This window comes from Eurosta solidaginis, chromosome 5, assembly GCF_040869045.1.
Source record: "Eurosta solidaginis isolate ZX-2024a chromosome 5, ASM4086904v1, whole genome shotgun sequence".
Lineage (NCBI taxonomy): Eukaryota > Metazoa > Arthropoda > Insecta > Diptera > Tephritidae > Eurosta > Eurosta solidaginis.
In genome coordinates, this window is record NC_090323.1 from 78324108 (window position 1) to 78336827 (window position 12720).

Consider the following 12720-nt stretch of genomic DNA (forward strand, 5'->3'; position numbering starts at 1 on the left):
AGCACGCTACCATGACACCACAGCGCACAGTGGTCTGGATTAGGCTTTCAGTGGACTTAGGGAAATTAAAAAAAAATATTAGTTAATAACACAAAAACTTTGATGGAGATCGATTTAAGTCTCATTACATGACGTTTTTATTTATAAGTATTTTTTCATAAAGTCTTAAACAAAAAAGCTATAGCAAATAAAAAATTGTATGTATTTGTATTGTATGTATTAATTCTGGGTACTATTTAAAAACAAAAATATTTGATAATTCATATTATACATTTAATTTTTTTATATTGAATTTCCATTTAACAATCCAAAAAAGGTTCATATCATATTAGCTATTCCAGCTTGTTCTTTAATTTTTTTTTGTTTATATGATGCTTACTATTCCAGCTTGTTCGTTAGTACCAAAAGAGTAATTAAAAGCAAAGATTATTCGATCGGTCAATAGTCCATGAAATCTCCAAATATACATATAGGTATATGACCAAAAAAAAAACTAAAAAAAAAAAAACAATTTTTATTATTTTAAGTAAATGTGGCCTTTCATATGTATTATGTATATTCGTACCCAATTAAAATTGAGAAACTAAAATATTTAGTTTTCTGTATCATAGTCGAGGTTTTGCGGTAGGAGTAGTAGAGATTTCACTTCTTCGGATATTTTCTCATGCTTAGTGTAGGGTTATTTACTTGTTATATTTTAAAATTTATTATTATTAGATTGTTTATTTATATTTATCAAACAAAAAATATATATAAAATATTTTTTGGAGTTCAACAAATATGACTTTTGAAATAAAGTATAATTATTTTTTAAAATAAATAGTTTTATTTAAACTATATTGGCGATCCTACCAACGGACCTAAAATTATTTGAACGTGCATACTTGCACAACGAATTTGGACTTAAATTAACGTTGTTAAATGCAGAACTAGTGAATTATAAATGTTAATGTGACTATAATTATCACATATATGTGCCTACACAATGATAGGGAAATGTGATTAAAGAAAAGCCAGACATGTTATATATATGTGTAGCATTACGAATTTGCCATTTCTTTTAGTCTACGACCACATTTATTTTTTAATTGTTACTAATATTCTACTAAACTAGTCATATAACATACAACAATTTGTTTTTGAAAATTCAACTTTATTAAAATTTAAAAAATTTCAAGATAAATGAACACATAAAATTAATAGTATCAGTGTAATGACCTGACTATTTGGTGAACTTTATTGTTCAAAATTTTATATTTTCGAGAACTAATATTTATATTTTATTTTAAAAAGTTTGTTTCTTCAATCTTTTGTTATATTATGAAACAACAATTTAATCTAAACAAAATAATTCCATTTATAATACTAATGTCACATTACTTAAAAATTTATTTTAATTGGTTTAAAACAATAGTCAATTTATTATTTATATTAATTATGTACACTCTTTCTCCAGTTTATAATCAAAAATATATACCATTAACACATTTAAGAAATTTTGCAACAACAGAGATACAAACTTCACAATACAAGTAAATTCATATTTAAGAAACCTCATTTTCAATTCAAAAAACAAAAAAAAAAGAGCAAAGAAATAACTTTAAATTTTTACACTCAAACTAACTACTATAATATATTTTAAAAAATCTCAAAAGAATTCTTAAAATAATTTTTATTGACATATATCAATTCTTTCATATTGAAATTAAAATCATATGACAATTGTATATCTATTTCAAACGAATAACGGAATCAACTTTTCATTCCTTGTCAACAACTTGGACATACATTATGCAGAGTACAATTATATATTGAACATATATTCTGCATAATACAAGTTTTTAATTTCTGAATGATTGTGCACAAAAGTTGCCATCTACTTTCATTCAACCTCATTCTAATTTCTTCAAAAACATATTTATAATTGACAATATTTGCAATTCGTTTAAAATCATGTCAATCATATGACTGTATTAGCAAATCTTGATATCATGAAAGTATTAAGAAAAACTAAAAAGAATATTTTGATAGTTTTGGAAATTTACAGCCATCGATTGAACTGATTAATTATCTGAAGTCACAAATACATTACAATTATGAGCAGAAAGAAAAATACAACACAGTAATATGTGATCAATTATGTTTAAAATTTTTATTAAATAAAAATAAATTATATAAAATATAAATTGTTTATTATTTTTTTCTTAAATGTATTCCAGTAAAGTACTACTATAAAGTTTCGAAATGATCATAAGCATTAATATCAATATGATTTTCTCGTACATTTCGCTTATCATCCATATTGCTTAGAGCTGCTTTATAAATATTTTGTGTAAGTGTTCATAATTTTGTAGGCTTCCTCATCCAAACACTCTAGTTGTGAGCAATTGCAAGTGTCTGGGCTATCTGTGCTATTAGAAATCGACAAAACACATTTTTTGTATTAGTGTATATACTTTAGAAATATGGACCCTTTAACAATTATCTGAGCTCGATATTCTGCTGCACTGATGAACTCCTAAGCTCTTTTTTTCTTGCAGTCAGAATACAAAACAAACAATTCGAAGCTTTTTCTTATAGATCAGCTAGAACGTATGCGTCTAAATGCAGGTACACAAACTTACAAATTAATAAGAAGATAAACAAAATGTTTAGTCTTCATATTTATTTGCGGTTTTGTGAAATTCTCACATGCATATATATATACATATGCAATGTTGAACAGTTAATGTTTCTTATCAGCATAATTTGATTTTTTCTCCATTATTCCATTATTTTTTACAAATCTTTTATCATCTAAAAACTTAACGTTACTTTATTTATTTCTTGTGTATACAATTAATGAGACTTTGATCTAAAAATATACATTGAGTCAAAGTACAATTTCTTTTCGAATAAACATCTTTTAAAATCATTTGCAGAAAGTTTGAGAGTAACACATTGTTTAACACCCTTAATTTTTTAATTTCTTTTTCTTCTTGATCGATGTGAATAGAATAAATGTTTTGCTCTCAAACCAATAAATTCCTTCATTATTAGTACAAGATTGGGAAAATACTAGTATTGGGGGAAGAGATAGGAAAAAATTAGGTACTAGGGTCTTAATAGCAAAACCAAATTTCCATAGTCTAAGCAAATTTTCTAATAATTTAATAGCGATTCAATTGAAACAAATGTCAACTCTGTGAGACAAGTAGGCCTTATCTAAATGTATGTATATGGATGGGCGTGTCTGTGTCGGTATGTATTTTGCGTTTGTTGATATATATATATATATATATATATATATATATATATATATATATATATATATATATATATAATTTATATGCTGTCATGTTTACGGCAAAGCTCTGCTAAAGGTAAAAAGCTCTAAGCTTTTTCTTATACACCACTAAGCTTTTTCTTATGCGCCACCTAGCGGAAGTTAGCCAGAGGTGAGATCAGCCAGAACACAAAGCAAAAAACGTATGCACCACCTAGCGGAATTGTTGAATGATCTTGAGCAGCCAGAGGTGAGAACAGCCAGAGGTGATAACAGCCAGGGGTGAGAACAGCCAGAGGTGAGAACAGCCAGAGGTGAGATCACAAACCGGAAGGACGGATGCGACACCTAGTGGTGTATAGATAGGTCTGTGGTGAGTTTAGCCAGGACACAAACCTATTTCCTTGCACCATTTTCCCCATACAAAAGCCGTGTTTTTTAACACGCGTATATCCGTTTACGCTTAAACTTTATATTGACTGCTAAGCGACAAACCATAAATACACCTCTGAAATTGCTGCGCATAAATTTTGTCCTACTAAATTTCAATACGCATTATACTCAGATGTAACTGAAATATGTGTCTTTGTTTCACCCTCTCCACTAATTCTATGTGTTCTAAGTGTGTCCACAATTCATCGCAACTAATTCAGCTATATGTTATACCCTATGGCCATCAGAGCGTTGCGTCTCCGCTTTTCGGTACACCCTGTTGCTGTAGCTAGTTGTTTAACCACAGCCGCTAGATGGGTCTCCTAAGCATTATCTAAGCGAGGATAGGCGTTTTTTTACACGCGCAAACGAAACGTATACGCGCGTGTTAAAAAACACGGCTAAAATTGGGCTAGAACCGTCATTTCCATACTAACGAAAAAGAACAAATGAAGTTTTGTTTGTGAATTTATGGAATTACGAAAAAAACAAATGAAGATTTATTAAAGTTTTGTTTTTCTCCAACAGTGCATACCTATAATTTTACAAATATATTTATGTATGTATATTTTAATAAATTTGTATGTATTAACCGTGTTTTTTAACACGCGTATATCCGTTTACGCTTAAACTTTATATTGACTGCTAAGGGACAACTATAAATACACCTCTGAAATTGCTGCGCATAAATTATTTCAATACGCATTATACTCAGATGTAACTGAAATATGTGTCTTTGTTTCACCCTCTACACTAATTCTATGTATTCTATGTGTGTCCACAATTCATCGCAACTGATTCAGCTATATGTTATACCCTATTGCCATCAGAGCGTTGCGTCTTCGCTTTTCGGTACACCCTGTTGCTGTAGCTGTTTGTTTAACCACAGCCGCTAGATGGGTCTCCTAAGCATTATCTAAGCGAAGATACGCGTTTTTTTTACACGCGAAAACGAAACGTATACGCGCTTGTTAAAAAACACGGCTATTGTATGTATTAAAATTTTTTGTTTTAGTGTAATATAATGGAAAATAGTATTGTAACAAATTTAATTAATATTGAATTCGAAAAGTATGAAAATTGAAAAATGTGATTTTAAATGAATATATTATTATAAGCTGTTATTTACTTTCACTTGGCTGTTGTCTGCAATCCAATCTTGCAAGTTAAATTTGATACAGTTCCCGGTGTCCGATTGAGCTGAAATTTTGCACACATGTATAACTCCGTTGACAATGCAATATTACTTTGCGAGAATTCGATAAATTAATCGATAACAGAGTTAACGTTAAAGATTTGTGTTCACAAGGGAAGAAAAGCCTAAAGCCGGAGTTATTGGTGCCGTATGTCGTATCGCTGTTTCCGTATCCCTAACGTAATCAGCTGTTTATCGTTACGACGGTAGACCAAAACCCAATTGGTTGGCTACGATACGGTTACGACCTTAGCGGCACCAATAATCGATTGCATTGATTCTCATAAGGTTGGTCGAATCAGCTGTTAAAAGGTTACCGATACGGTTACCGATAAAGCACCAATGTCTCCAGCTTAAGTCCTCAAGAACGCAGGTAACTTCGCTTTGTTTGTGTATGCAACAAACGTAGAAGTTAGGCTGTTATCGCTAAATGTTGCATATTTTGTGCGCACTTGTTTTGTTTTACAGATTTTTGGCGATGGAACAGAGCAGAGATCTGCAATCAGTAGAAAAAGAAAAAAATAAAATTAAAGAAAAAAACTTTTTTAAAAATAAGCTTTTATTATTGGTTAATAAAATTAATTAAAAAGTAAAAAATAAATTGACTGTAAAGAAATATAACACTTTATAAGTTCATTGTAACCTTTAACCATAATTAGGCTTTTTCGTCTGCGACAAAAAAAATTCCATATTGTATATAATTATATGCTCACAGAGTATATTAACTTTGTTCGCATAACGGTAATCCGTATCGACATAAACTAATCGAGATAGATATAGACTTCTATATATCAAAATGATCTGGGTGAAAAAAGAAATTCATTTAGCCATGTCCGTCCGTCCGTCCGTCTGTAAACACAATAACATGAGTAAATTTTGAAGTACCTTGATAAAATTTGGTATGTAGGTTCCTGGGCGCTTATCTCAGATCGCTATTTAAAATGAACGAAATCGAACTACAACCACGCCCACTTTTTCGATATCGAAAATTTCGAAAAACGGAAAAAGTGCGATAATTCATTACCAAAGACGGATAAAGCGATGAAACTTGGTAGGTGCGTTGACCTTATAACGCAAAATAGAAAATTAGAAAAATTTTGGACAATGGGCGTGGCACCGCCCACTTTTAAAAGAAGGTAATTTAAAAGTTTTGCAAGCTGTAATTTGGCAGTCGTTGAAGATATCATGATCAAATTTGGTAGGCGCGTTACTATTATTACTATATGTGTGCTAACTTTACAAAAAAAAATTTTTTAAGTCAAATTTTAACAAAAAATTTAATATCTTTACAGTATAAAAGTAAATTATGTCAACATTCGACTCCAGCAATGATATGGTGCAAGAAAATACAAAGATAAAAGAAAATTTCAAAATGGGCGTAACTCCGCCCTTTTTCATTTAATTCGTCTAGAATACTTTTAATGCCATAAGTCGAACAAAAATTTACCAATCCTTGTTAAATTCAGTAGGGACATTTATTCTATGACGATAACTGTTTTCTGTGAAAATGGGCGAAATCGGTTGAAGCCACACCCAGTTTTTATACACAGTCGGCCGTCTGTCCTTCCATTCGGCCGTTAGCACGATAACTTGCGCAAAAAACGATATATCTTAACTAAACTTAATTCACGTACTTATCTGAAGTCACTTCATCTCGGTATAAAATATGGCTGAAATCCGACTATCACCCCGCCCACTTTTCCGATATCGGAAATTAAATTACGAAAAATGAAAAAATGCCATAATTCTGTACCAAATATGAAAAGAGATGAAACATGGTAATTGGATTGGTTTATTGACGCAAAATATAACTTTAGAAAAAACTTTGTAAAATGGGTGTGACACCTACCATATTAAGTAGAAGAAAATGAAAAAGTTCTGCAGGGCGAAATGAAAAGCCCTTGAAATCTTGGCAGGAATACTGTTCGTGGTATGACATATATAAATAAATTAGCGGTACCCGACAGAAGATGTTCTGGATCACCCTGGTCCACATTTTGGTCGATATCTCGAAAACGCCTTCACATATACAACTAAGGGCTACTCCCTTTTAAAACCCTCATTAATACTTTTAATTTGATACCCATATCGTACAAACACATTCTAGAGTCACCCCTGGTCCACCCTTATTGCGATATCTCGAAGAGGCGCCCACCTATAGAACTAAAGCCCACTACGTTTTAAATAATCATTAACACCTTTCATTTGATACGCATGTCACACAAACACATTCCAGGGTTACCTTAGGTTCATTTTGTTAAATGGTGATTTTCCCTTATTTTGTCTCCAAAGCTCTCAGCTAAGTATGCAATGTTCGGTTACACCCGAACTTAGCCTTCCTTACTTGTTAACATTAAAATTTTACACCTAAATTATTAAATCTTACAGTTTATATCACAGTCCTAATTGTTCTAATAAAAGCGTGTTACATTGTGATTGCAAGAAAAGGAGGTTCTAAATGTTCTTAATTATACCATCAAAATTTAACACGCTTTTTATAAACTGTAAGATTTAATAATTTGGGTGTAAAGTTTTAATGTTAAAAATATATAATTATGTACAATATGGAATTTTTTTTGTCGCATACGAAAAAGCCTAATTATCGTTAAAGGTTACAACGAACTTATAAAGTGTTATATTTCTTTACAGTCAATTTATTTTTTACTTTTTAGTTAATTTTATTAACCAATAATAAAAGCTTATTTTTAAAAAAGTCTTTTTCTTTAATTTTATGTATATTGAATATAAAAATAAAAAAATAAAAATTCGCACACTGTGCGCCATATGAATTGCTGCTGGGCTTGATTTTCCGCTTCTGTGCGTGTTGTTCTGCTGCTGCTTGATGGCGTCACTTTTTTGCTGTGCATTTGCCGCTATCTGGGTTTTTTCTCGAGCCGTTATTAAAGTGGCGTGGCTTCAGTTTTTGATTCTACAGTTCAAAATTTCAGTTCTTTTCTCTAATTTCTTTTATTATTTCTGCTGCCGATTAGTTTATTGTGTTATTAATTTTGAATTTTCTTATTATTTCCGATCTTTATTAAGTCGTTATATTATGTGTATATGTAAATTTTTTTTGTCCTTATTTCAACTCATTTTTTCCCACTAGCCACTGCCAAAACTACTTCCACAGCCACTATGAATTCGATGTAGGTTTTCAACGTGTTGTAAATTTTTCCAATACTTCTTGTTTTTGTAGGTTTTTAATGTTTTTAAATTTTTATGTAGATTTTCTGAGTTTTATATTTTTTTGTAATGGTTTTCAAATTTTGTAATTTTTTTTGTAAATGGTTTTTATATTTTTGTATTTTTTTGTAGATTTTTAATATTTTTTTTTTTTTGAATTCTCTTAAATTTTGTACTTTTTTTTTGTGATGGTTTTTGAAATTTTTTATTTTTTTTTGTAATTTTTGATTTTAAACTTTTTTTGTAACAATTTTTGGTATATATGTATTTTTGTTAATATTTCATTTCATTTCTTTTTTTTTTGTAATTTTATGTGCGGTTTTTTTCCCCACTTTAATCGGTGGTACACCCACGCCTGTTGGGCGGCTTGGCTAATGGCCACTAGAGCTGGAATTCGATTCGATTCTTAATCGATCTTTTTTTTAGAAATGTAGAATCGATTTTTTTCTAAAAATCGTTCGATTCTTTAGGCATCGAAATTTTCATCATTATATACTTTACGGACGCTTGGGGAAATACATATTCTGTAATGTGCTTATATGTGCTTTTTTTCCTCTTTTAAAAAATTTGTTTCCCTTCCTGTTCCCTCCTACGCGTTTCGATGCTGTCGCATCTTCTTCAGGGAGTCTGATTTTTATTTAAAAAAGAAAGTAAATCGTTAACAATTATACACATTACAATCAACAGTTATTTTATATCACACTTACTTTCAACTGTTTAGTAATAACTAAAAAAACCCATATTTTGTACGTCTAAACTCACTGTACTTAACTTATTTAATGTTGGAGGCTTTGCTGCCATCTCCGTACTGTATCACAGCTGTATATAAGTTGTTAATTTTATCTATGTCCCCCTTAAAATTCATCACTCTGTGTAGTTGTTGTTGTATGCGAAGGCTTTGCATTGTCATTCGTGCATTTCTCCTGTTCTCTATATTCAATATTTTTGCATTTTCGAAGTCCGATATGTGGTTGTTATTAGTTAAATGCGCTTCAAGCGCTGTTGTTGTTTTTTTGTTTTTTGCATCATTTTTGCTGATTTGGAGCTTTACGGCCGATGAATTTAAGGCAAGAAAATTGTTTCCTTTTAAATTTTTTTTTTCCTTCCTGTTCCCTCCTACGCGTTTCGATGCTGTCGCATTTTCAGGGAGTCTGATTTTTATTTAAAAAAGAAAGTAAATCGTTAAAAATTATACACATTACAATCAACAGTTATTTTATATCACCCTTACATTCAACTGTTTAGTAATAACTAAAAAACCCATATTTTGTACGTCTAAACTAACTGTACTTAACTTATTTAATGTTGGTGGCTTTACTGCTATCTCCGTACTGTATACGTTGTTAATTTTATCTATGGCCTCCTTAAAATTCATCACTCTGTGTAGTTGTTGTTGTATGCGAAGATCTTCCATTGTCGTTCGTACATTTCCCCTGTTCTCTATATCTAATATTTTTGCATTTTCGAAGTCCGCTATGTGGTTGTTATTAAGCGCCAAATACACGACACGAACATTTCCGCGAACATTTCGCAATCTTGTTCGCAGCTTTGGCCATACACCATACGAACTTTTGACCGAACATTAGTTCTCTTTCAGACAGCGATGAATACGGACAACAATTGTGTTGCAGCAATATTGCTCGCTGTGGCAATTAAGCGTAAAAAAAAGAGAGAAGATTCAATAAATTCACTCAGAAATTTTTTATTGTCCATTTTACTTTTCCGCGCACGTCTGTTTCATTCAGAAATTACTACGATTATGAGCTATTTCGCCATACACGCACGAATAGTTCGCCAAAAATTTAAATATTTTGATTTTTGGCGAACATTTGCGCGAAATGGCAAACACCACCATACACGACAGAAAAGGTCGCAGAAACATGACATAGCGAGAATGTTCGCGGAAATGTTCGTGTCGTGTATTTGGCGGTTTAGTTAGATGGGCTGCAAGCGCTTTTGTTATTTTTTTTTTGTTTTTTGCATCAGTCCAATATTTGCTAATATTCCAATTCACCTAGCGATATGAACAATAATGGAAAAATGGCAAAAACTAGAGCGGCAAACAACGATCGACAAAAAGCAGTTCCTATCGATTTTAGAATTTTGTCTTCGGGATAATAATTATTTAAAATATAATGGCAAAGTATATCAACAAGTTTATGGCATGCCAATGGGTAACCCATTATCTCCAACAATCGCTGACATTGTTTTTCACAAAATTTTGGACGACAGCTTATCTGAATTAAGAAAAAACGACATATACATCAAATACATAGTCAAATATGTAGATGATGTATTTGCTATAATTAAACCCAAAGACGTGGAAGAGATTCTTAAAGTGTTAAATTCGCAACACACCAAGATTAAATTTACGATAGAAAAAGAATATGAGAACCAAATAGCCTTCCTAGAACTAAAAATACACAAAAACCGTAACTTATCTTTTGACTGGTACGCAAAAAAAGTGGCATCTGGTAGAAAAATAAACTACCACTCGAACCACCCTTGGTACCAAAAGAAAAATACTGTGACCAATCTTGTTAGTAAAATATTTCTACTATATGACGACCAATTTAGGGAAAACAACAAAATTAAAGTGAAAAATATACTTTTAAAAAATAGCTATCCAACACAAGTAATAAAAAGAATAATAAATATGGCCATGGATAAAATCGAACACACAAGATGCAAAAATAACGAACCTGATAATCCAGACTTCAAATATATAGGATTAAGCCTGGTTAACCAACAACACGGCACTCAGCAAACTCATGCAGAACGCCAAAATTAAATATGCACATAAAACACACAGTACATTACATAAAATATTTACAAGAACAAAGGATCCGATTGAAAAAGAAAAACAACACAATGTAGTATATGAAATCAGCTGTAAGGGAAATGAATATGACGTATGCAAACAACGCTACATTGGGACAAGAAAGCGAGCATTAGGTGTGAGAGTCAACGAACATATGACTGATGCATGAAACAAAAAAACAACAACAGCGCTTGCAGCCCATTTAACTAATAAAAACCACATAGCGGACTTCGAAAATACAAAAATATTGGATATAGAGAACAGCAGAAATGCACGAATGACAATGGAAAGTCTTCGCATACAACAACAACTACACAGAGTGATGAATTTTATGGAGGACATAGATAAAATTAACAACGTATATACAGCTGTGATACAGTACGGAGATGGCAGCAAAGCCACCAACATTAAAAAAAGTTAAGTACAGTGAGTTTAGACGTACAAAATATGGGGTTTTTAGTTATTACTAAACAATTGAATGTAAGTGTGATATAAAATAGCTGTTAATTGTAATGTGTATAATTGTTAACGATTTAATTTCTTTTTTAAACAAAAATCAGACTCCCTGAAGAAAATGCGACAGCATCGAAACGCGTAGGAGGGAACAGGAAGGAAAACAATTTTTTTAAAGAGGAAAAATTTTTCTTGCCTTAAATTCATCGGCCGTAAAGCTCCAAATAAGCACATATAGATTCTGTAATTTTTGTTTTTATAAATTTAGCTTTATTGTGTTGGTGGCTTCGAGAGAAAGGAGAAAGATGAAGAAATTTCCTCGCACTTCTGGCAAGCAATATATTGAACATGTGTTTATCTATTTTGTGGTATGATATTGTGTTCAGTATGAAATGAAAACTAATTAATACATTTTTAGATTCTAGTAAACCAATTGAAAGTGACCCTAAAGGGGAATTCAGTTTTATAAGTAATCCAAAGATTCGCAGATATGTTGTCTGGAAGTACTTTAGTCAAGTGCAGGGCGATTGTGCGAAATGCAAATTGAGCAGGAAAAAATGCAAAACAGGTGGAAATACAACCAATTTGTTAAAGCACTTGAAGCGGTCACATACAACGTTGATGGAAATGTTTTCATCAACAGCTCCTATATAATCCTTTTGTGAACCTAATAATAGCCGTGTTTTTTTACACGCGTATACGTTTCGTTTGCGCGTGAAAAAAACGCCTATCCTCCCTTAGATAATGCTTAGGAGACCCATCTAGCGGCTGTGGTTAAACATCTAGCTAGCGCAACAGGGTGTACCGAAAAGCGGAGACACCCCGCTCTGATGGCCATAGGGTATAACATATAGCTGAATCAGTTGCGATGAATTGTGGACACACATAGAATACATAGGATAAGTATAGAAACAAAGACACATATTTCAGTTACATCTGAGTATAATGCGTATTGAAATTTAGTAGGACAAAATTTATGCGAAGCAATTTCAGAGGTGTATTTAAAGTTTGTCGCTTAGCAGTCCATATAAAGTTTAAGCGTAAACGGATATACGCGTGTTAAAAAACATGGCTAACAACAACATAAGGAAGTCTCAGTCTGTAGATGAGTGAAAAGACAATTGGATTGTGATTTGATTAGAATGATTGCCACAGATATGCAATACTTTAGGATTGTCGAAGATAACGGATTCAGATCTTTTACGCAATGCTTGCATCCTCGGTACGTTTTGCCTTCACAATTTTAACAAATATATAAAATCAATACTTTTTATGACATAGACAGCAGCAAACCCGAAAACAAAAGTAGCAATTTTTATGAAATTTCGTCAATTAAACTCCTTATTCCTTTTTATTTTCAATAAGCTGAGA

At 31.6% G+C, this 12720-nt stretch overlaps 1 protein-coding gene across 1 annotated transcript in view; it reads right to left on the reverse strand.

Annotated features, from left to right (window-relative positions):
• Window positions 1–8431: 8431 nt before the first annotated feature.
• LOC137253764 (myb-like protein I) overlaps window positions 8432–12720 on the reverse strand; it is a 150815-nt gene continuing 146526 nt past the window's right edge. The window contains exon 3 of the transcript XR_010953882.1: window positions 8432–9226. The gene's annotated coding sequence lies outside the window, so the exon portion shown is untranslated. The remainder of the gene's footprint in view (window positions 9227–12720) is intronic.